This window comes from Monodelphis domestica, chromosome 5 (assembly GCF_027887165.1).
Source record: "Monodelphis domestica isolate mMonDom1 chromosome 5, mMonDom1.pri, whole genome shotgun sequence".
NCBI classification, from domain to species: Eukaryota; Metazoa; Chordata; class Mammalia; order Didelphimorphia; family Didelphidae; genus Monodelphis; species Monodelphis domestica.
This window is the reverse complement of record NC_077231.1, coordinates 308,790,425-308,812,286: the sequence shown is the minus strand read 5'-3', so window position 1 is coordinate 308,812,286 and position 21,862 is coordinate 308,790,425. Positions and strand designations below refer to the sequence as shown.

General features: G+C 43.9%; 1 protein-coding gene across 1 annotated transcript in view; it reads left to right on the top strand.

Annotated features, from left to right (window-relative positions):
• Positions 1-21,862, top strand: part of CREB5 (cAMP responsive element binding protein 5) — a 486,453-nt gene that overhangs the window by 148,852 nt on the left and 315,739 nt on the right.

The following is a 21,862-nucleotide window of genomic DNA, read 5'->3' as shown; positions in this document are numbered from 1 at the left end:
CCTGCTCTCAGGAAGTTTCTAATTGGTTGGGGAAATAGTACAGGTACACAAAGAAACAATAACCCCCCCCAAAAAGCTAGAGGTATCTCTAAAGGAGCACCAAGTAGTCTGAAGAGGGAGAGAACATGAAGGGCCAGCTGGGGTGGGAGATGGGGGGGAGATCAGGAAGGCTCCTTGATGAGTGGGGGGAAGGGGTCAAGCTGAAGGAGACAGGGGGTCTCATTTCTTCCCCTTCTCCAATAGCACTGAGAAGGGGCTGGCTTTGGGTAATGTCCTTATGGTAATGAAACACCAAGAGCCCCATTCTTCCTTTCTTTCTCTTTTCCACATAAAATGCTTTGCTTAGTCCAAGCAAAAAAAGATCCCCACAGGAGACATGAAGACATTCTGGTCCAGAAAGGATCAATGGTTTAACATTTGAATGTATTAAGTAGGCTCAGCAGAGTTGGGATGGTGCTGGCATCTTACTGGAGAGGCTTTGGGTGGGAGATTCCTAGGAGGTTGATTTGGTCTGCCTCTGGAGTCCATTGGTTCTATCCTAACTTAAAAAAAACCCCTCCCCTTCCATCTTTGAATCAATACTGTGTATTAGTTCCAAGGCAGAAAAGCTGTGAGAGCTAGGCAGTGGGGGTGAAGTGACTTGCCCAGAGTCACACAGCTAGGAAGTGTTTGAGGTCGGATTTGAACCCAGGATCTCCTGTTTCTAGACCTGGCTTTCCCCTGAACCATCTAGCTGCTCTCTCTACCCTAACTCTTAATCAGCAAGAATATATGAGGAAGTTCATACTAACTGCGTCCCAGAAAGATGTATTGGCCAAATAAGCAGAAGGGAGAGGGCTCCCAGCCATAGTCCAGGTATTTCTGAATGGAGAAATGACTCTCAAATGCTCCAGAACAGCAATTCTTGAAGTGTAGAACTTGGGCAAAGGTAGTTCAGGAAGTTCCCACCGTAAAATTATTTTCATGATAATTCTAAAACATTTTAATTTCTAATATGGTCAGGATCAGTAAATTCACATGAACACATGAACACAAAAGGAAAAGTACTTTGGGATCCTCCATAATTTTTAAAGAACATAAAGGGGTTCTAAGGCCCAAAGTTTGAGAACTTCTGCTTTTGAGTGGTTATAAATAAGTGTATTGGCATGATCTCAGTGCCACAATCCCTAGCCTCAAGGACCTTACATCTGAGGAAGATAATAATGAAGACAATTATTGTCCAGGAGAAGGAGTACTGTATCTGGAGTTTGAGGATCTGGGTTCAAATCCAGACTCTTCAAGTTACTACCTGTAGGACTTTGGGTAAGTCACTTGACATGTTTTGAGAGTCTTTCTTTCTAAAGGGAGGATGATGATCTATGCATTTCAAAGTTGTGAAGAAAGCACATTGTGAACCTTAAAGGGCTTATTTTTTATCTGTAAAATAAAGGAGTTGGAATGGATGGTCAATAGGGTTTCTTGTAGCTTTAAGTCTGTGTTTCTATGATGCTGTCATAACTCAAGCATAGAACCTGAAGGTTTGCAAAGAGCTTTACTCATAATCCCATGAGGCAATGGGAGGTAGGTGAACTAGTGAATTTGAAGACAGAAGACTTGGATTCAAATCCTGACTGCTAACTTTTTGCAACTTTGGGAAAGTCCTGTAAGCTCTCTGAGCCCTTATTCCCATGTCTGTCAGATGAGGGATTTGGACTCACCAATATATGGTGTCCATTCTAATCCAAGCTCAATGATCTAAGGGACTGAAAGCATCATTTGCCTCCTTTTACAGGTGAGGAAGTCAAGGCTGCCCAAGGTTAAGGGACTTGGTTATGTTTAGAAATTGAAGCTGAATCTGTACCCTGGCCTTCTTGCACCCAGTCTAACATTCTATCCAATGTGCCACCTTAAGTACCCCAGGAATCCAGGGAACATGTGGAGGTGCTTCCCAGTCTATAAATGCTGCAGCATCTTTAAAGAGAACCAAGAAGGCCAGCCCGTCCTTCTCACCATGTGGTGGGTGTAAGTGCATAAGCAATATAGGAGGAGTGAGGAAGGATTTCTGGGTTGGTATGACTACACAATGCATTGATGAAAAGGCAGAAACTAGGGACTGTAGGAGAGATAGACAGATTCAGAGACAGAAAGAGAGAGACAGAGACAGAGACAGAGAGAGAGAGAGACAGAGGGAGGGAGACAGAGAGGGAGAGAGAGAGAGAGGGATAGAGAGAGAGAGGGATAGAGAGAGAGAGACACACACACACACACACACACACAGAGAGAGAGAGAGAGAGAGAGAGAGAGAGAGAGAGAGAGAGAGAGAGAGAGAGAGAGAGACAAAAACAGAAAATCAGAGGAGAGAAAGAGAGAGCCAAAGACTGAAGGAGAGTTGAGACAGTGAGACAGAGAGGCAGGAGGGAAAGACAGGAAAAACATATTCAGAGAGGGACTGAGAGGCAGAGACAGAAAATCAGAGAAGAGAGAGGATGAGAAAGAGAGGAGAGAGTGAGAGAAAGGGAAAGGGAAGAGAGAAATGGAGAGATAGAGACAAGCAAAGACTGAGGAAGAGTCAGAGACAGTGAGACAGAGAGAGAGAGAGAGAGAGAGAGAGAGACACACAGAAGAGAAAGAAGAGGATAAACAGATACAGAGAGCCTGAGAGACAAAGATAGAGACAGAAAATCAGAGGAGAGAATGAGCCAGAAAGACAGAGATAAGCAAAAACTGAGGGAAGAGTCAGAGAAGTGAGATAGAGAAAGAAAATCAGAGGAGAAAGAGAATGAGAGAGAGAGAGAGAGAGAGAGAGAGAGAGAGAGAGAGAGAGAGAGAGAGAGAGAAGGTAAACTGAAAATGGCTCCACCCTGGGATCCATGTACCAGGAAGGGATTTGACTAGCTAGTGCCATTAATTTTATGGGGCCATAACTATTCCTTTGCCACCCAGACTCAGGTGGATGCTAGTCTGTTTTCTGTCTTTTATAAACTTTTTAAATAAATGTGTTTTCTGTATAAATACTATTTGTTAGCAGGAGACCAGTGGGAGGTGGTGGAAAAAGAACGAAATGTGCCAGATTCTCATGTTAGAGCCAACTTGGCCATTTGTTAAGGAATTATTGAGTACCCTTCACGTTTACATATGGTCCATGTGAGCTTGGTACAATAATTTAGAGTCATGGGCTACATATTTCTATTTCTATACTGTTGGCATTTAGAATTAGTAATAAAAGATGACACAGATTCCAGGGTTGTGTTCCTTTCCCTTTCTGAACCTCAAATTCTTCTCTGTAAAATGAGAGCTTTGGAGGAGGTGATTTCTCTCTTTCTTCCCAGTCTATGATCTCCTATATACTTTAGTTTCTGGATGATAAAATAACATTTTCTAAATGTATTTAGTCCATCAATGAGAGATTCCAAACCAAGCCTCCCGTCTCTTTAAGGAAATGTCATTGCTCCTTGAAAACTACTGAACTTAGTCTTGACATAAAGGGTTGGACAGCAAAGACCATATATTCAAAGGTTCTAGACCCATATTGGTGAACCTATGGCTCATGTGTCAGAGGGAGCTGCTCCCTTTCCCCTTTTCATCATGCCTGAGGACATTTCTCACATCACCTGCCCCTCTGCCCAGCAGCTCAATGGGAGCACTTCCTACCTCCTTTGTCTGGGGTAAGGAGGTGGCTCACATGCAGTGTGAGAGTTGCAGTTTGGGCACTCGGTCTCAAAAAGGTTCACCATTACTGTTCTGGACCATGTATGTAGAGTTTGAAGGGATCTCAGAGATCTACTTGTCCACATTCCTTATTTTACAGGTGAGGAAAACAAGTCCCAAGGAAGCTAAAGGTCTTGCCTACAGCAGTTTGTAAACATCAGGCTTTCCCAAGATCGCACAGATAGCTGGGAACCACTAGGTACCTTTCTCCAAATCCTCAAGTAAAACAGCCACTTTTGGAGATGACTTCTCTTGAGTTGTTATTTGCTGTTAGCTTCTCAGAGAGCCAGCCACCATGTGGGTTCCACTAGAGCTGAGATGAGTCATTAGTCAGGAGGGAAAAGGACGTCTTTGGAGTGCATTTTCCTTCCCAAAGATCAAATTTCTGTTGTTTGCTGGGAACGATGTGGCCAGAAGTTCAAGAACACAGATGGATGGCTGATGCTTCAGGCAGGGGGTGGAGGGATGGGGGGTGGGGTGGGCTTCAAACAGTTGCCATGCAACCTGTGAACTCTTATCCCACAGGTGTGCTGGCAGCCTGAGGATGGGGCCCAGAGAGCTCTAAGGGAAAGGGGGGAGAAAGAAAAGGGCTCAGGAGGAGTCTCCCTCCCAGGGTCTGTCCTATGTCACCAGCAGCTTGAGAAAAAGTGACTTTTCTATATGATCCATTAAAAGAAAGCCCTTGATTCTCTTTGAAACGCTGCTAAAACGGACTCCTTGGTTTTCACTCGGGCAGTTTTCTGCATCCTTTCATTTGTCGATGACTTCATGTTTTGCACTAAGGAAAGGAATTAAGTTGACTTCAGCGGGTCTAGAGTGGGAGCTTCCCACCCCAGCGTTCCTTCAGCACTGTGTATGTAATGTTATTTTGAATCATTTCCCAGCAGGTCATTCCTATATGCTCAGTGTCCCCATCACCTTTTTTTTTTAAGTCTCTTTCTTCTCACACCCTGTACAGATGTGAGAGCCTGAAAGTATCATTTATTCCAGACTCCATTCACCCACCCCAACCGACTCCTGCTTCCTGTACCCTGGGCCGGTCCCTGTTCCCAACAGGCATCTCTTTGCTGGTCTCCGCCTGCCTTTCTAGGCTCCTTCGAAAGACAGCCTTGCTTTGGCATAATCAATGGCTGTGTGTTTGGGGTAACTCACAAGATGGGCAATTGGAGCCGGCTGTACAGCTGGGGTCTGTCCTGTGGGTGGTGATTTGAATAATCAGGAAATAAACCCACAAAGTGTTATCCCTTGGTCTCCGGATTTCAGGCTGGAAGGACAATATTCTGGCATTGCTGAGACAAGAGGAGTCTGTGGATCTGTGGCTATTTGTCCAACATCCTTTTGGAAGCCAGGAAATAATAATCATAATAATCGTGGCACCTGCCACGTGAACAAGAGGACACTTGAAATTTTTTTTCCTGAAGCCATTTAATGACATTTCATTTTAGCCTTATAACAATACAAAAGCGACAGCATGAGTTTGTTTGGTTACGGTTCTGGTCTTGGAGTCAGGAAGTCCTGAATTCAGGTCCTGTCTCACTATGGGTAGGCAAGGTGACCTCATAGGGCCCCCTAGGCAACTCTGTAAGGATAGAACTTGCAGAAAATTGTAGAACGGTGGTAGTTGAAAGAAATTTCCCCACTGGGAGAGCCTTAGATGTATGAAAGTATAAGTCAAGGCAGAAATGAGAGAGAAGTAAACTGAGACCCGGAGACACAGAGATATGAAGACATATAATCACAGATGATTTATTATCCTTATTACAGAGGAGAAAAATAAGGGGAATCTAATTAGTCAATAATTTTTAAAAGCAATGATTTACACTGGGTACTATAGGGGAATGTAAAGAAATATGAGACATTGTCTCTAGCCTCCGCCTGGTTAGGGAGGCAGGGAAGTGATTCCCCAAAGCAGTAATGCATGTGTCATATTAATGATACAGAGGGGCCACTGGAGTCAAAGAATCCCAGAACCACAGTGTTGGAAGGGGCCCCGGTCCAACCCATGTCTCAAAATCGGCTCTTTAATCACATTCCCATCGAGTGGTCTTTTCTTCTCTTCTTGAAGACCTCCACTGATGGTTAACTCCCTACCCTGAGGTGGCTCATGCTACTTTTGTGGGCAATGGGAAATCAATGAAGAGTTTGCTTTCTCTTTCTTTTGAGCAGTGGAGTATCACACTGAAAGCAAAGAGAAGCCCAACAAACAGGCTTCAAGATGCAGTAGAAAGCATATTGGAATTGCCAAGACCTGAAATAATGAGGATTTTAATTAGGATGGTGTATGTGGAATAAGGCAGCTGAGTGGCACAGTGAATAGAACTCTGGCTTAGAGTCAGGATGACGTGAGTTCAAATTGGGACCTCAGATCATTGGTCCCTGTGTGACCCTGGGCAAGTCACTTAACTCTGTTTGCCCCAGTTTCTTCATCTGTTAAATGAGTTGGAGAAGGAAATGGCAAACCATGCTAGGATCTCCACCAAGAAAACCCCAAACGGAGTTGTAAAACGTCAGACATCAGTGAAATGGCTGAAGAACATCAGCAAAGTGGACATTGAAAAGAACAGGATAGAAGTGAGAGACATCACAGAAGGAAAAACAGCCAGTTTCCCAAGGTACATAGTAAGGTAGGATTGGAATGAGGATTAGGATCCTCGTTGTTCCCACACTGAATTCAATTGGCTCATGCTACCATTGGTTATGTCCTTGTGTGGGACTTGACAATCGCTCTGTGAGAGCTGGGCACTGAAGTTTGGGGAGTCCGAAGCACAGGGCGAAGGGGAATGTCATTTGGCCAGGCTGGGTCCTCTCTAAATTGGAGGCACCAATGGAAGAAAGGGAGCCATATGGAAGAGAGATGCTCCAGAATGAGAAGACCCCAGGCACTGAGTATGATTCCCAGGGAGATGCAGCTGAGACATGATGTGGAGACCCAGAGAGTCAGCCCAGAGGGGAGAGGAGATGGGCAAGCCCTTTCCTTCATGGTACTAACAGAATGGCAAAACCCCCTAGAAGAACGCTTCTAGAACATTGGGTGCCCTCTTCAGGGGGACTGAAGGGAGTTTCTCCGATTTCAGGTCTGAACTCTTTGTTTTCCAGATGAAGAGATTAAGGAGCAGCTCCCAGCCAGCAAAGGATGGGATGCTACTTGTACCATTGAGGGGCACACTCCTATCAGGGAAATCACGGCTCCACTGAAGCATGAAATTATGCATAGCCTGACCAAATTCTGCAGATGAGCAATAAGTCGTAACCAGAATTGGAGCGCAGGATGAGACCAGGCTGGATCTCATTTGGGATAATTTGCAGGGCTTTTAGTGACCCCAAACTGTTGGGCCCATGACTACGCTCCTTGTGTTAACATCGGCATTCTCCTGAGGATGGGATATGGCTGCAAATCATCAGATCCCACCATCTCTTAAGGCATAGAGTTACAAATCACCCAAAGGACAATGGAAAGACACATGGTGGGCAGATGTAGGTCGTGGCATGTTACCAAGTGGGCTGTGCATGCGAAAAAGAAAGGGTTTCCAATATAGCATTTAAGAATAAATCGTTTTTCTTCTGTTCATAGGTAAGCACTGCCATAATGATATCACCATTAATCAACAATCATAACAGTAATATTAACAAGGACCTGCATGTATGTGACTTTTATAAACATTATCTCATTTGATCCTCAGAACAACCCTGGGAAGCAGGTGCTCTTATCTCCATCTTACAGAGAGGGAAACCGAGGCTGAGAGTGTTTAACTGATTTGCTCCAGGCCACACAGCTACTAAGTCACTGGGAAGAATTCGAATTTAGTTCCTCCTTACTCCAGGCTAGCACTCTATCCCTTGCACCCTGGATGGACCTCAAGGACCATTGTTGTTCTTCATAGAGAGTTTCCAAAGCCCAATAACCAGTGAGCCTAATACTGACTGTTGAGTTGTAACAATGCATTCCTGTTAAGAAAAGTCATACTCAGCCAACAAAGGTCATGAGGATGTGATTTCCTGTAACCCAGAAAATAAGAGCTAGCATTAGGTGTGTGTACCTACCATATGCAAATATATAGATGCACATCACTTTAAGTTTTCTGAAATATTTGTATATGTAATCTCATTTCACTCTTCCAAAGACCCTGTGAGCTATTCTCCATTTTACAAGGAAGGACTCTGATTTATTTTTGAATTGAAAAATTGTATTTAATTAGTTAATTTAGAATATTTTTCCATGGTTACATGATTCGTATTCTTTCCCTCCCTTCCCCTGACCCCCTTCCCATAGCCAATGAGCAAGTCCACTGGGTTTTACATGTGTCATTGATCCAGACCTATTTCCATATTATTCATATTTGCACTCGGGTGATCCTTTAGAGTCTACATCCCCAATCATATCCCCATCAACCCATGTGATCAAGCAGTTGTTTTTCTTCTGTGTTTCTACTTACAAGGAAGGAATCTGAAACTAGAAGCAGTTGTTACTTTTCCAAGGTCACATAGAGAGTAAATATCAGAGAAAGGATTCAGACTCTGGTCTTCCTGACTCCAAGTCCAGGTCTATGTACTGTGCCACCTATGACTTAATGGCACAGCTCTGAGCCTCTCTTCCTGCTTCTTTCCCTCCCTCAATATCCTTACTCCAGGGAAAGAGATTGCAGACTCCATGTGGTACTTCTTTCATCGAGGGAGCTGCTGGACTTTTTATTCAATCAGAGTGACTTTTTATCCACATGGTCCCACTTACTCCTTATCAGTTCAGCCTCTTGTTTTTTCTTCCCTTGCATCAGGGAAGAGACCAATGGTCCATTCTTTGGAATATAAACTACTAGGACATGGAATGATTTGTTTTTTTGTCTTCGTTTCCCCAGTACCATCCATGATGACATACACATAGTTTAGGTCTTTTAACAAATATTTATTGAGTTGAATAAAATGGAATTGAATAGAATGAAATGTCCATCGTTGGAAAGGGCCCACTCTTCAGACTGTATTTTTATTAGATTATCATCATCTTCTCCCAATATTTTGGCTACAACTCAAGCAATCTATATGTTCAAAGAGGTGTCTCTTCATGACAGGAAATATTAGGTAATGAATTTTCTGTGTATAGCCATTGTCACTTTCTTGAGAGAGATTCCTGAGAAACATGAGGAAGGATTAAATGATGTCAGTGATTGTTAGAAGGGCAAGAACTAAGTGATAACAAAACTAAGTCTGTTAACTGATAAGCACAGTCACACTCACCTTTGTCAGATGAATTGCTTTCCAATGATACTGTATGCCTCGCCTATGAAACATGGAACACCATTTTCTGAAGAATGAATTACAGGTTATTTAAAGGTCAGTGAATTGATGCATGATGGCATAGGCAGACTGTCATGTATCAGCAACCGGTTCTTCAGAAGAAATGGTATAAAAGGTATCCAAGACGTGTGTGACCAGCAAAGAAGGATAAGTAGGGAGAGATAAATAATGGACAACCTGTGAACTCCACATATATCCATATATCCACAGAATGTCAAGAAACTTGGAGGAAGGCCCTCTGCCCATTGAGTGAAACTCCCGTACAAGATTTACAAGAGAACATGGGTAAGAGTGATAGATTGAGAAGGTATATGTGGATGGCATCTTTACCCTGGGAGAGGGTTCTTACATCAATGAAGTCATAGAAACATCGAAATATCCAGAAAACAAGATACTTGAAAAGGGTTAATAACTTGGTAGCATTTTATCTAAATCAAAGACTCTCACAATTGAAGAAATTTAATCTTCTAAATTGAACCTTAGAGATTATCCATACCTAAACCAAAATCACTTCTATGGCATTTCCAGCAAGCCATCAATTTACTCTTCCTGGAGCCCTCCCTCTTGTGATGGAGAAGCTTCAAAGAAAATGATTCCTCTGGAGATCATCTCTCATCATTGGGAAGAATTCAAATCTGTCTCTTTCCAACTCTCCCCTATTATTTCTAGTTTTATTTTTTTCCTAGGGTAAAGCAAAATAAATATATTCCTTCTTCTTGCCAATCCTTCAAATATTTGAAGATAACACAGTTGGCGTGGGATCCACCCACTCCAAATCTCCTCTAGAATCAATTTACAATTACAAAAAATTCATAATTTTATTTAATTAATTCATTTAGAATATTTTTCCATGGTTACATGATTTATGTTCTTTCTCTCCCCTCCACCCCCTCCCATAGGCAATGAGCAGTTCCCCTGGGGTTTACATGTGTCATTGATCAAGACCTATTTCCATATTATTGATTGTTTGCGCTAGGGTAATTTAGAGTGCACATCCCCAATCACATCCCCATCAACCCATGTTTTCCTTCTGTTTCTACTCCCACAGTTCTTTCTCTGGATCCTTTAAAAAATTCTTATGTGGCATAATCTTGAGATACTTCATCATACTTTTTGGCCTCCTCTGGGCATGTTCTGCCTTAGCAGTATTCTTCATAAAATATGGTGGGCAGAACAAAACACAAGGCTGCAGATGTGACTTGACCAGTGAAGAGGGCAGGATTGTCTCCTCCCTATTTCTTCATTATCCTTAACACAGGATTAAAAGAGGTTATCACAGACCTCTGTCATCCAGTCAAACCTCATTTTCCAGCTAAAGGAACTAAAGATCAGGAAGATTCAGAACCTGGTATCATAGATGTAGAACAGGAATAGACTTTAGAGGTCATTTAGCTAAACCCCTCATTTTAGGGGAGTTGAATGACTTGCTCACAGTCACATAGTAGCAGAGACAAGATTTGAACTCATATCCTCTGGCTCTAGAGTCAGCACTCTTTCCACTGTGCTATGCTTCCTCCCCCTGGACACTCAGCAAGTTTTCCAAATCATTGCTAACATATGGTGCCCAGAATGGAGTACAAGACTTCAGATATGGGTTGACTTTGGTAGAGAACAATTGAACTCTCTCACCCACAGTTCTGGAAGCTGCGACTCTTAGAAGAGCCTCAAGTCTAGCCCCTTCTGACCACCAGGTCTTTCTTTGAAGAGGAGAAAGGAAGAAGGCTTTCCGAGAAGTGAAGGAAGACGCATGAATGTCACAATTCATCGGAATCTGAACATGCTGGGACCTTGGCTGTGGTGCCAGGGGAGTGTTTCTCACAGACCAAGGTGGCTGCTGAGAAGATGTTTATTGTTTTTCTGTATTTTATTGCTGGTTTAAATGAATAGCTATAAAAGGGTTATGGGGATGGTTCATTGCTACATTGCCTTAAGCACAGTGTTAGGAAGAGCCAGAAAGGACTGGGGGTGGGACAGAGTGGAGGGTAGTAAGGAGGCCTGGAAGATGTGCTACTCTTTGTTTTTTGGTAGACTCAAAGATACGTTCTCACCTTCAGGGAAGATGCCTTTCTCCAATCTACTAGCACCATATTGGTGTAGACTCTTTGAGTGTTATCATGGCTCCCAAGCAGCCCTTCTTCCCAATTCACAGCTGGGTCCCTATTCTGGAAGTTGGCCACCAAGCTGAAGCCATACTTCAAAGTAAAGGAGAGATCGTGTGTGTGAGTGTGTGTGTGTGTGTGTGTGAGTGTGTGTGTGTGTGTGTGTGTGTGTGTGTGTGTGTGTGTGTGTGTGTGTGTTCAGCTTTCCCCAAAGTGCACTCCATGTCAAATTTCAAAGCTGGAGACATTTTCAAGGCTCTTGGTGTCAAGGTCAAATGGCCTGATGGAGAATAAAAAGGATGTTGATTTAGAAATTTTTCATCAGACTGTTTTGAGGAAAGAGAGAAAACCCACAATCCTCCCACCCTAATCCTAATCTCTCCTGCTCATTGTAAACCTGTCCAGAAATGCATGTGTAGGCAACATGATCTTAAGGCTGAGCACCCTTTCCTAGGGCTCGGAATCAATCATTCTAAAGTGAATTAAGTGCCCGTTCCCAGGCCTTTATAGGTGTGAAGTTAGCGGTGATGACATGGGACCCCAAGTGGGTGGAATGGGAATACTGTTCTTGAGATCACAGGCGGATTCCCAATTAATCACCTTTTTAAAGTACCCATAAGGGGAAGAGGGGAGCTTCTTGGTTTTTTGTCCTCTGTCCTTCCCATTTACAAAAAAGGGAGGGATTTTCACGACAAGGCTGAGTACAAATAGGGTTGTCACCTTCCTGTTGGCAGCAGTCCCAAACTTGGGGGGACAGGGCACGAGGGGCCTCAGAAGGATGAGCTTTGATCGGAGGTCCTCCTTACAGCTCCACTCTGGCTACTTTCAGTTGTCTGGGAAGGCATTGGGCCAACTCTAGGAGCAGCCAGGTCCAGGATGCCACATCCAAAGTGTTGGCCATACTTCTCAGACTTTCCAGCATGGATGGGTACAGTGAAAAGAGCAGTGACTCTGTAGTCAGGGGACCTGCGTTCAAATCCTATCTCACCACCTGTGCAATCTTGATTATTCACCCTCCCAGGGCCTCAGTTTCCCCCCTTTAAAAAGAGAGCTTAGGACAAGATGAACTTGGAGGTTCCTTCAAGCTCTAAAATAATGCCTTTCCTAGGTTTTCCTGTGGTTATACTAGGGAGAAAGGAAGGCCATTGACAGATATGGTGGTAGCTTGTGCCTCCTCTCCCCTACTCCACACATCATTTACCTCTACACAGCAAGATATCATCTGTAGAGGTCCCAGTGTGCTCCCCTTCATGCAATCATCCTTCAGCAAATAGCTGAGTAGCCCATATGTACAAGGCAAAGACACCAAGAAAACAAGAGAGTGCCTGCTCTCTGGAAATAGATTCTAGTGGGTAGAGGAGCAATATGTACTAATCACGGGGGCAGCTGGGTAGCTCAGTGGATGGAGAGCCAGGCCTAGAGAGGGGAGGTCCTGGGTTCAACCTGGCCTCAGATACTTCCCAGCTGGGTGACCCTGGACAAGTCACTGAACCCCCATTGCCTCATCTTTACTGCTCTTCTGCCTTGGAGCCAATACACGGTATTGACTCCAAGATGGAAGGTGAGGGTTTAAAAAAAAACCATACATACATATATATATATACCCAAATAACTCCAAGACAAATGGAGCTCTTTCCAAAAAGAAGAGTAACAAAGGTGCTGAGGGTCCCAAGAAAGGGAAAGTCACCGCCATCTGGTAGAAAGAGGAGATGGGGATCAGGTTGGCCTCTGAAGGAAGGAAGGAGCCAAATGGGCGCATTTGGAGGGGAAGGGCATTTCAGACCACAGGGAGCAGCACGGACCAGGTGACACTGGCAAAAAAGAAACGGTGAAGAATAATGAACAGTTTAATTTTACTGATGTGAAGAGTGTGTGAAGGAAAGAAGCAAAGGACAGGAAGGATTGTGTGGGGCCTTGAATGCTGGGTTGAGAAGTTTGGACTTTATTCTGCCAACAGTGGAGCCATTCAATTTTTTTCAAAGCGGTAATTGTCATGATAGAGTATTAAGGAACAATGTAAGGTCCTTGAGAACCGAGACTGCTTCTGCTGACTCTGCAATCCTAGCACTGAGCACTAGTGTCTGCTGGTACCTAATTAAGGCTATGTTGGTAAATATTTAACAATCAGCTCTCTGGGGGGGGGGGGGAATCTACACAGGATACATTTTCAAGTTTAATCTTTAATAATAACAATTTTTACCTAATTCCTTAAGCCTAGACAATCAACAAAAATAATCAATGATAATTTCTGAGGAGTAATTGCTCAGCAACTGCTCACAATGCAAATTTAACAATGGGCTCTTGTTAGCATTTTAAACTAGCTCTCACTTCCTATCTCAACAAATGCTTTTCAATTGATTAGTGATCAGTCACACTTTTAAAAAGAAATTTTTTCTAGGCAATGCATGTCAAGTGATTTGCCCAGGGTCACACAGCTAGGAAGTGTCTGAGGTCAGATTTGAACCTAGGACCTCCTGTCTTTAGGCCTGGTTCTCAATCCACTGAACCACCCAGTCATACTTTTGAAAGACCAAACTAGTGAGTGGTGGTGGAAGAGAATGAAGATGGCAGGATAACTGATCCCCACAAGCTTCCATACCTTCAAAGGAGATATAAAGATCATAGTTCTAGAGCTGGAGGGTCCTCAGTGATTTTCTAACTAACCTTTTCATTTTGTAAATGAAGAAAATGAAGACTGAGGATGTTAGTGGCCACCCCACGGTCCTAGAGATAGTGTCAGAAGTAGGATTCAAACTGATGTCTCAGCTCCAGAATCAGTGCTCTTTCTAGTGTCCCTTGCTTTTGCTGGCCATTTCCCTTCAGTCACCCCCAAAACACTTCCACCAGAGCAGACAGTGGGTGCCCTTAGTTTTTGTCCTTCGTTTTGCTTAGAATAACTTAAATATTGTTCACATTCAGTTTATAGATGTTTGCATCTGGGAAGATTTAAAATTCTCCCTAACTCCCCAAGCATCATTTAGATGCAGACAGCTCCAAGGTTGCACAATCCTGCTTGTAAATGAGTGTCAGGCTGACCCTGCCTCTTCATTGGGAAATCTATCCCTCTACCACTCCTCAGTGATTAGGAGTTTAGATTGGGAGATAGTACTTGGGCACCCTGTGGGAATCAAGTTTATTTTGCTGGTGTGCCCCAAGTCTTCACTTTCATCTGTGGTCCACTTGTCTTCTTTCCCCATTCCCACACCCCCAAATTATAGCCAGAATATCTGCCTATATGTGCATGTACATATGGGATTTTTGCATAATGCATTCCATGTCCATGCATGCAGAATGACAATTACCATCCTTCATCACATCTTCCTCAGCATGCAATCAAGACTTATTTATTCTCCTTCTCGTTGAGTGCACACCCTTCAGGTCTTGGAACCATCATAAAACCGAGGGATTGTGGGAAGAGAAGGTGGGAAGGAGCCAATGGAAATTTTACAACCCTTCTGAACCGGGTGGTTTAGAGATGAGTGAAGGATGGACTTTTCTTTGCCCTTTTTATTGAAAGTCAGCCGTTGGTTGGGTTGGGGTTTGCTTTGTGGTCTTGGGAATTGTCTTTGGAGGAGATCTCTAGAGGGAACTCAGGAAGCTAGGTAGGACTTGAAGAGATAGATGTCAGCCACACAAAGTTCTCTTTCCTTAGCAAAAGAATATGGGTTCGGAGGCTGAAGTTTAAGTTCAGTTTCTCATACATGGTGTTCCCAAGTGTGTTGCCAATCAGTTCAGACCACTTAGAGAGAATTCAGTGAGAGCAGAAATGGTGAGTTAGGAATTCAAGGGTCCGAGGTTTAGATTTAATGTTCTATGCATCCAACTTCCCACCCATGAGTAGAAAAGCTTTGATACCAGCCCTAACAAATAGTCATCTAGCCTCTGCTCAGATACTCCCAGGGACACAGAGCTCACTACCTCTCAAGACCACAATGTCATTTCAGAACAGCTCTCATCCTTAGAAATTTTCTTGTTATTTTAAGCTAATATCAGGTCCCCTTTAACATCCATACACTGTCCTTGTTCATTCTTCATGTAGCTACATTTGACAAGACATGGTATCACAGAATTTAAAGCAGAGCTGGAAGGAAACAGAGAAGATTTGCTCAGATGCTCCCATGTTACAGATAAGTAGACTGAGGCAAATGATTCACTGAAGACCATACAAGTAGCAAGATTCAGGAGCCAGAGCCAGGTCCTCTGATTCAGAAGAAATTTTGTTTCTGTTCGAGTAGGACTAGGTGGTTCCTGAGGTCCTATCCATCTCGGAACTATGGTTTTGTGATTCCCAATTCATTTCTTTTCTATAACTCGAGCCTTGAATACTGTTCATTTGAGGACTTTCAGGTATCCTCAATTGTTCTAGCCCTCTGCTACATAGTGTAGTCCCTTATCAACAAAGGGGGCTGGTGGAAAGTGTAGTTTTTCCATTGCTGGAAAGGGAGACTGAAGAATGATGGGAGACAGAAGCAACATGGAATGGAGACAGGAGAGGTCCAGGAGATATGGAAGCTTACGAGGAGTAGAAGGGACCTGGTATGTGGGCACAGATTACAAGTGAAGGAGGAGATTATCCAAAACGGAATATAATCATCCTCGTCTGACTCACTGATCCACTAAAGACTTATTTGTTTGGAAAGAGAACTCTGCAGTTGTCTTGAAGGTTATTGCCATTGGGACGTGGTGAAATTATTCTCTCTGTCCTTCGTCTTCTGGTCCTGTCTCCCCGCTCTTTGGCAGACTGGAATTCTTTACCCTTGACAGTGTCCTGCTCTCTTTAAACTTGGTTTGTTTGCTGTCTGTGCTTTTATAATGAATTTTATCTCCAGATGAAGAGAAGTCGATTTTTATTTATTTATTTGTTTGTTTGTTTATTTATATTGCATTCTTAGCAAGTATTGGCTATAAATGTACTATGAAATGTAAAGGGAGGAAAGGGAATTCATGAGCACATACTCCCTCCTTTCCTCCTTCTCTCACCTCTTCCCCGCCTCTACTTTTTCTTTTCTTCCCACCTCCACCTCCTGTTCTCTCTTTCCACAAAGAGGTATAAAGAGCAAAAGGTGAAATGAGTGGGGAAACAAAGGTTTGATCTTCTGAGCATATTCGTTTATTCAGCAGCGCATACCAATTGCCCAACAAATCGGGACTAGGCCCCTTCCTCAGCCTGGGCTGGATCCTGAATACAGGGGGAGATAGACTTTGATACATTAAAAACAATGAATCAAACAAGGGCAACTAGTTCCAAGGAAACAACACAACATGCTGTGATCTGATTAATTGGATGAAAAATTAGGGATTTTCCAAGTTGGGAGGAGGAAATAGGTTCAAGTCTCTGAATTCAGGAAAAAAAGGTGTCCCACTCCTCTCCTGCAAATATCTGTAAACAATCAAAGGAACATGGAAACAGTAACTGATCAGTTGGGTCCAGTTTTCTGATAAGACATACAGGTTACTTGAGATGTATAATTATGAGAAAACTCTTTACACCAGTCTGTGTTTCTGGTCAACATAAACGAGGTCCTTGTTAAGGGTCTCTAAGGTCCAGGTGGTCTGGCTTCCCAGACATTCAGGGCTGGGTTCAAACAATGCAATAAGGTTTTCTCCCCTTTCCCACAATGGAATACATTTTCCTCACAAGACAGAATTTGGACTAAACCCACAATTGAATAGAAAAGGAACAAAAAATAAATTAATTAATTAAAAAATAAAATAAATAAAATTGCTTTTATTTCTTATTAAAAATGGTAGCTTTACTTTAAAAAAGAAACAAAAAAGAAAGGAACTAAGCTAGCTTCAGAATTTAGTCCCAAGATGGAGTCAACGTGAATCATTCCATTTCCACAAAGAACCACTTGCTGTCCTTGATCCCCTCAATTCCTCTATTTTTCTTACAGAGAAGCTTTACTAGAATATCCTGAAACACTGGCATGTCCTTTGCTAAAAGCACTATTAAAAGGTGCTCCTAATTCAGTTCCACAAGCATATGTTAAGCAACTTCTAGGTCTTAGGCATTCTGCTCAGGGTCAGGGATTCAAAGATAGAAAACAAGATGAGCCTTGCCCTCAGGGATCTAGAATTATTCTCTGTAGTACTATATATAATTTTTAAATTACAACACAGTCCACAAATTCACCCGCCTTGTATTATGAAACAAGTTTTAGTTGGGATACAGATGAAGGAAATCCAAATCAACATCTCAGAATTTTAGATTGGGAAGTGGAAGCTCAGATCCTAATCCTAGCTCCACTCTCCTCACTAACTACACAAATTTAGACAAGTTCATACCCTCTTTGGGCCTCAGTTTCCTCATATGTAAAACAAAGAGAAGAGACTAGCTAATCTTGAAGATCCTTCTCTGTTCTAACAATCTGGGAGCCTACGAGAATCCTGAAGCTGTGGGGAACAATTCTCTTTTCGACTTGGAAGGGACTTCTGAGATGATCTATTCTTCATAAGTACTTTTTCAAAAGAAAATGAAATCAGATGACTTGCCCAAGGAAATACGATGAGTTAGGGACAGAGTCAAGATTCAAACCTGAACCCCCTAATTCCTGCCTCATCTTCCTTCTGACTTCCTCCTATGTTTTTTTTTTAATACTGAAAATTCATAGGATTCCAGATTTGGAGCAGGAAGTGTCCTTAGAGGCTACAGGAGCCAACCTCTTAGTTTTATAGGTAAACAGAATGAGGCCCACAGGCTTTCCTAGAGTCATATGCTTGAAGCAGAATTTAGATTTCAGATCCTAAAGGAGAGAGCCTGGGACCTTGAACCCAAGATCCTTGGGAACAGCAAGTGTTCCAACCCAGGTTCTTGGGCCATCCTGCTGGGAAGCAGCCCCCATAAAGATGCGGGCTGGACCTTCTCGGACACAGTCATTGCAGACTCAGAAAAGAAAGCTCTCATCACCAAAGTCCTTGCCCCTGTCCAACAGGTCAACATCAAATTTGATTCTAGCATTGGAGATGGTGTTGAAGAAGAGGAGGCATGGCCTTGTCCTGTGCCTCTGCCCCCTTGAGACTTTTCCATTGGATTTGTAGCTGAAAACCCAAGGAGGTATTTGCTCCTCAATTAGGATGTGAGCTCCAAGAGTGGGGATTGGCTGACGTTGTTATTTGTCTCCCCAGTGCCTAGGACAGTGCTTTCTTTGCACATAATACGCCCTGAATGAATGCTCATTCATTCATTCACTCATTCATTCATCTAGTCCAACATCCTCTTTTGACAGGGCTAAGTTATTTGCTCAAGGTTACGCAGGTAGTAAGGAGCAGAGGTGGGATTCACACTCAGGTCCTCTGATTCTGAATCCTGTGTTTTTTTTTTTTTTCCCACTGCATAGAAATGGTTCATTGAACTGGGAGTGAAGCCCTACCATTCCTTGCCTGTGAAGGCAGCTTGTGAGCTGAGAACAGGGCAACTTTGAACTTGTGACACACCTTCACGTTCTGGTTTAGAAAGAAAAGTTTCTTTGTTATGTGGGAAATGATAAGGTTTGGCCTCCAGAGCGGCTCTTTCTTCTTCTGAGAAATATCTATTTTTTGTCTTCATTTTATTTTAATAACAAATCCCCACCCACGTTTTCCAAATGTATATGATTCATGTCGTCTCCCTCCCTTCTTTCCTCCCGCCTCCCGAAGCTAACAAGCAATCCATTCTAGGTTCTACGTGTGTCATCACGCAAAACAGAAGAAATATCTTTTTAATGGTCTCTTGTCATAGGAAAAAGGCAGATTGTGTGTGCCGGGGGAAGCAGGGAGGACAGCTGGGCAGCCTGGACCTCTTGTGCTGCTGGTCCAAATGAAAGATCCGAGCCGGGGCATTCCGTAGGGGCTCCTCTAGGCTGCCTCTGGCAAAGTAGACTGCTAGAAAGAGAAGAAGCTGCTATTTCCAGTGTTCTGCAGAGATGTCAAAGAGTCATTTCATTTTTACCTTTCTGTCTCCAGTAGGTGCTTAATAAGTGCTTACAGTTAATTGATTGATCAATGCCATTCCACCCATTCACAAGTTAAATCCTATCTATGAGAATAATAACTCCATCATCATCATGTTTTGTGCTTATTAAGCGTCAGGCGATGTTCTAGATGCTGGAATACACAGGCACGTCTTCAGGCAGCTTCCATTCCTTCCATATTGGAAGAAACAGAGTGTAGACGTATAAGGAGTCCCAGCATACATCCCGAGTGAACCTGAGAGCCTTTGGGACCGCTTCGGGGAGGAGGGCTCAGGAAAGGCTGACAGGAGGAAGTGATGCTTGCCCGAGTGTTGACCGGAAGAAGAGGAGAGCAGGATGGAGACCTGGGATTGGAGCACAGCCCGACCAATGGGAAAGATGGGATCTTATACATGGAGAGAAAGTGGCCCAGAGTGTGTGAGGGGGAACAATGGAGCCCGAGTGGGATTGCGACTGTGGAAATGCCTCCCATCCCTGCTCTGGAGGGATTGACAGAAGAGCCTGGGGATTGGGAGTCCCAAAGGGGAAGACCAAAGGAACACGATGGCCGTCTACAACTCCTGGAAAATTCTCCTCGTAGCAGAGGGTAGAACCCAGAGCAGCAGGTGGTGGTTAGGAGAAGCCAGCTGAAGTCTGATGAACGCCGGACTTGTCCAGAAGCGGAGTCGGTGGTCAGCTCCCGCCTCCGAGGTCTTTGAGTCAGGCTGGCCACCCTCCAGTGGACGTCCCTTTCATAGAGGCTGACGTGGAGGGGTTCTAGCAGGGATCTGGCGATTCCACGATGCGCAACTCAAACATTTCTTCCCCTTTGAGCCTTGTTCTTCATGTCAGCACAACCACCGTGAAGACGCTTCATTTCTCTTTTTCATGGTCTACAGTTTCCCTCCTCTGTGTCTTCTGTCTCACAGCAACAGTTCCCTTGACTCTTCTCAGAACGCTGGTGCTTCCTACAGTCCTGGACGGTCCCAGAGGCAGTCTTGGGGCTGTGTAAGGGAGCACACGTGTCTATGAGCCCGTGAGCATGCGTGCCTTGCACACACACACACACACACACACACAGACGCCCACCCTGGTCAGCTCACAATTTAAGCCAGGTGCCCAGTTTCCATCTGGCCCCCTGACAGCCCAGGCAGGCAGCCTTTAGAAATCAGAAACCTTGGGAAAGGTGCAGCGTGATGGACCCCGGCACCCCAAAGCCCACGCATGTTCTCACCATCACTTAACACGCAGTGCAGGAAATCCCTGCTCTCTGCTGCAGAATAAGCCCGAGCTATCCCTGGTCCTCCTGGGGAGTAACACTGGCTTTCCTCTACGCTAAGCCCTAAAGTGTTCTGGCAGATTTTTTCCCCCACTAGCAAATTGGTAATGACGCGCCATTCCTTCCATCTTCCCCCCACCAATGCCTTATCAAAGTGTCCTCCCGCCCCCACACCACACATCAGGTTTCCCAGCCCCATTCATTTAAAGCTCCACTCCACATGGAAGGCCACAGACTACAGTGGGGTAAAGTCAGCAGGCCTGAGTTCAAATCCTGACTATTATTTGCTATTCACATGGCCTCAGACCAACCACTTGATTCCTTTGGTGAGAGAGAGAGAGAGGATCATAGGATCATCATTTATAGATTTAGGGGCTATGTTTGCCCAGTGCTTCATTTTACACATGGAGAAATTGAGGCCCAGACAAATGAAATGACCTCTCTGAGACTGTACAGAACAGGATTTGAACCAAGGCCTCAGAACTCATTCTCTTTCCACTGTTTTCCACTGGCCTTGTTAAAGATAACTGTATTCTGTCCTCTTTCCACATTGTCCAACACGTAGCTCTTGCCCAGCACACAGGAGACCTTTAATACATTATTTATTGGTGTGACTTGTTTTCTGGAATAAAAAAAATAATAATTAACTTTGAATCCTAACATGTTCTTTAGAAGTTCTCTACCTACTTGGCCTCACTGAAAACCAAATCTTGTTGCTCCATTTACCTCCATTTCAGACAAATCAAATATCGCACCCAGATTTTATCATCTTTGAGGGTTCTCATTTCAATATTCCAAATGTCCATTATTCTCTCAGGGTAAATACTGCATCCATTGCTGCAGTTTGCTCCCCCTCTCTAGTTCTGTGGATTGTCTCTGAGATTCACTGGACCTGTAGAATTTGAATCCTTGTGGCCAGTGTGGTGACCTGGCCTCTCTGTGGACTAAGGACCTGCCTCATCATGTTTAGCCATAGAGCCCATGGGAAGAAGCCATGTGATGGAAGCTTTTCCAGGTTGGCAGAAGCTTGTGCTCCATCAATATGGCCCTAGAGAGCCCAGGATCACCTCCCCATCATGAAGAAGTGTGGATGGAGGAAGAGAAGAGGATGACGTTAGGGCAGGATAATGGGCCAAGGATTTGTTTGTGTATGGAGGGGCCAGCACAATACAGTAGCAAATGTGCTCAGTTTGAAGCCAGATGCCAGCTCCATCACTTAGCTCAGAATTAGCAAGTCTTTTCATTTCTCTTGTCCTCAGTTGCCTTATCTGTCAAATGAAGGCGTTGGACTAATTGGACTCAGAAGTTCCTTTCAGAACTACCTCTCAAAGCAGATGAGGGCTAGAAGTGACTTAGATCTTCCGTCATAAAGACAGATGTGGGGACTGGCACGTCGTAGCTCTTCGACGGTGCCCACTGCTCATATCATGGCTTCATCGTCCACTTTCCCCAGGCTGTTAGCCCTTATTACATAACCACCCCATCCTGGAACCCAGAGAAGGGTCACTCTCATGAAATGCCATCTGTGCTCTTTGTGGGCTGGACAGAGACTGGGAAAAGGTCAGTGTGCTTGTCAT